This window comes from Musa acuminata, chromosome BXJ3-8 (genome assembly GCF_036884655.1).
Source record: "Musa acuminata AAA Group cultivar baxijiao chromosome BXJ3-8, Cavendish_Baxijiao_AAA, whole genome shotgun sequence".
NCBI classification, from domain to species: domain Eukaryota; kingdom Viridiplantae; phylum Streptophyta; class Magnoliopsida; order Zingiberales; family Musaceae; genus Musa; species Musa acuminata.
In genome coordinates, this window is record NC_088356.1 from 20,027,572 (window position 1) to 20,031,309 (window position 3,738).

Below are 3,738 nucleotides of genomic sequence, written 5' to 3' on the forward strand. Positions count from 1 at the left end.
GTCACTTTTGTATCTTTTTCGGGAAAATTCTCCGAAGGTGAAAGGCCGGCGACTCGTGGAATATCTCCTTTCGGCTTGAAACAGTCAACGGAGAGAGAAAAACGGTGATTACGCTTAGCCCTAAACATAGAATCAGAGGCTTTGGAGATAGAGCCAGTTGGCAGGTTCAGTTGCTTAGATTTCCTTGATTTTGAGCCCTTCTGCTCGCCTTCCCGGAGGATGACTTCAGAGTGCTTAAACTTGGTCAAGGGTAGATGTCATTCAGGTAAAAGAATGGCACACTTGCTCTATTCTTGTTAGCTTGCTTGTAAAGGGGCCGACTGTTGCAATACTCTTTCGCCAATCTGTCTGCTGTGGTTCTTGCTGTTATGGCTTCATGCTTACTTCCCCTCGGTCGGTTGTTTACAAATAGATAGAATAAGGAAGAAGCATCGAATGCAGCTATTGAATGCGCTGTTGTTGCTGAGTGAATAACCCGTCTTGTCGTATCCGCTGTGACTGCTGTAAGAAAGCTAACAGAATGCCGCTCTTTGATAGAACGACGTAAGTGCTATTATGAGTGCTTGAACACTCAATTGAAAGTTTCTGCAATAACCTTAAAAAGAAATGACTCATCTTTCTTGATCAAGGGGATAAAAGATCAGTGCTACACTTCAAAAGTATGTAATTGCCCAGAGTGTTGTTGTGTTAGAGACCATGATTCTATTAAGAAACTATTTTACCGGTAGGAGGATTGAAGTGTTGACCTCCCCCTCTTTTTGCATTAGTGTTTATTTCTTCTGCTTCTATTCAAGCGGAGGTATATGCAAGAAACTCTTATTCGATGCCAATGATTTATTATAAAGGAATTAGTTATGCGTGAATTAGAACTTGCTGCCACTTTCTTTCGATGAAATTGCTCCTATACCTAATGGTTAAGACCCAGGCAGACACACACCCACTTTGAATATTGATGATATGAATTCCTGTCGCGTCACTGTAATCCTACTCGATCACTGCTGGGTTGGTGCAAAACCTAAGTGCTACATGTAATACATTTGACCCATTAGCTAACATGGTCAGAGCACTCCCCTTCCCTGGTCAGAGCACTCCAAAGCTCCTTCCCTGGATGACTTTCGTTCTTGCTCAACATCTCCAAAGCAAAAGCAATGTCTGGTCTCGTACAATACATGAGGTACATGAAAACTCCCCATTTATTAGAATATTCAGTTGAGCTACATAGCTTCCAATCGAAAAGGCAGCTTTGTTCCCTATAAACTTGATTGATACTTGGGATCATTGGATTCCTTAAAAGAAGAGTTTGAGCAGGCGCACACTCGAAGTGATTAAGCTTCTTTAGAATCTTTTCAATTTGGGGTAAAGAAAGGTTCAACCCGTGCTTCTGTCTGACAATCCGCATTCTAAGAATCCAATTGGCCTCTCCCATTTCCTTAATGTTGACATTTGCAATGCCTGTCAAAAATCCTAATACTGCAAGATTCTCGCTCAAGAGTTCTCTATAAATTCGCTTTAGATGCCAATGATTTCTAAGGAAACCGTTAGAAAACAGCACTTCCTGAACCAGTCATGGAAGTTTCCTCGGTTCGGTCTCTTTAATGGTGATTTTGATTGGTAATTTGGATGAAGTTTTTGGGTGTGCCAAGGATAACGGATCAAACTCGGTGTTGCCTTAGAGCTGTGGTTTGGTCTCTACTTTATGATTTACAAAAATGAACAAATCCACCAATTATCCTATAGGTAAATCCACAAATTATCCGACATATCCAAATTCGGGGGTAGGCTTTTCGTAAGTAAAGATAGGGTTCATGACTTCGTTGCTTGCCTGTCAACTTATCTTTCTCACTTGTTATTGCCCTATCATGAAAGAAGGTAAGTAAAGACGCGACCCATTCCTATAAGTAGGCCTATGTAGGGTCGTAAGGCTTCCTTCAGTGAGTGCGTCAACTTCCACTCTTTAAGATGCCGAAGACGAAGACGCAGACAACCGGCGAATCCCCTTCATATAAAGGAAGTATCCGACTAAGAATCATAAGATGGAGACGCATCTGCACCCGAATCACCTAAAGCAGAAGTGTTCATCCGATTACTTGTTGCTGTTGATGGCCGTTGCAGCAGCACCGGTGCCGGTGCGTGAGAACAAAACGGATTGATTCTAGTTTCTATGAGTCGACAAAGGTCAAAGCGTGATTCTAGCTTAGCGTACGAGGGTAGGCGAGGCAGAAGCCTTTAAGCAGCAGCTCCTAACAACCCCTTTGAAACTATGGGGGACTCTGGCTCCTTAGCTTCCAAATCCTTACTTCAGGGGTCACTTCACGATTGGAATGCTCTTCCTTCTTTCGTAGGTCATGCTTTTCCGGGGGTATAAGAATGGGCCGTATCGACTAAGGTTCCATTGACTTCAGTTGGTAAGGAGATCGAGGGGATGTTCTTCCTTGTGCCTTCCCGTATACCGCATTCGCCCTGTCGAAAACAGACTCTTGCTAAAGTTGGAAAAGAAAGTTCTAGTTAGAGGATAAGGTGCGGTAACTGATGGCAGGCAACTCCCACTCGGTGAAAAGAATAATGCAATCCAAAGAAAGTCAAAAGAAACAGACCATGGCATTGGAGGAGAAAGGGTAAAGCTAGGGCAAAAGCTGCCATATGGAAATCTGGGATAGCTGGTGAAAGATCTTGAGAAAAAGCGGGTTCTAAGGCAAGACAGTAATTGTATATTGACTTATATATAAGAGTTATCATCCGGGGGGCAAAGAAAGCCTTTACAGCAGGATCCGTCAAGAGAGTTCTGAGCCTGTAAGCTAGTGAAAGCAAGCGAATGGATAGCTAGTTTACAGGGTCACCAGCGAGCTATAGGAAAAGCTGGCAAAAGGGCTAGACAGTGACTTTTGAATCTCGATCTAATTGGAAATCTCCCATTACCCTTAAGACGGTTCCTGTTTGCCAAAGTGGCTTCGTCCGCTCTTACCCATAATCAAAAACTAAACGACGATGAAAGCTGGGCCAAGCAGCCAAGACGACAAGACACTACCAGGGAACCATAATAGACCGATCAAAAGAAATGACGGACACAGGACTTGTTCATAACGAGTTTCATAGTTGCCAGTTGCCAGAGTTGGATTAGAGCCCAGCCCCAGTTCCAGTTCCAGTATCAATTCCAGCGAGAAGATCTGATCTTGTGCTTCTTCAAGTCTTGTTTCTTGGGGTGCGAGATAATCTGCAGGCCCATACTCTGTTTCAAGATCATCATAAAGATCAGAAGCTTCAGAATCACCTCGTTAAACTCCACTTTACAAAAGCACCAATATCTACTACATGATGAACTGAACCTAGACTCTTCTCAAGCTAGGCGAACAATAAGAATGAAGCTATCCTTTTATTACGACTGCTTATTCTAGACATCCATCCCGCTCCGCTCGTAAGCAGTGAGTACAGAGCGCAGGGTGAACTTCATCTTCGGCTCCTCGTTTTGATTCTGAAATCACATCACTCTCCCAAAATGGAGATTTGTAGAATGACTCAACTGAGACAAAAGGCTATACCCGATAAAGAGCCGAGCATTGTCAGTGCATCGCTTTAGTGGTTCTTTTCGCATCGCTTTAGTTGTTCTTTTCATTGTTGATCTGTATTCAATCTCAATCTCAATCAATTCTATTCAAGAAGCAACTCGGGCCATAATGTTGCTAACAAACAACACAGCGCACTATTCAATAGAAGATCAATAGGAATAGTAGTCAAAATCAA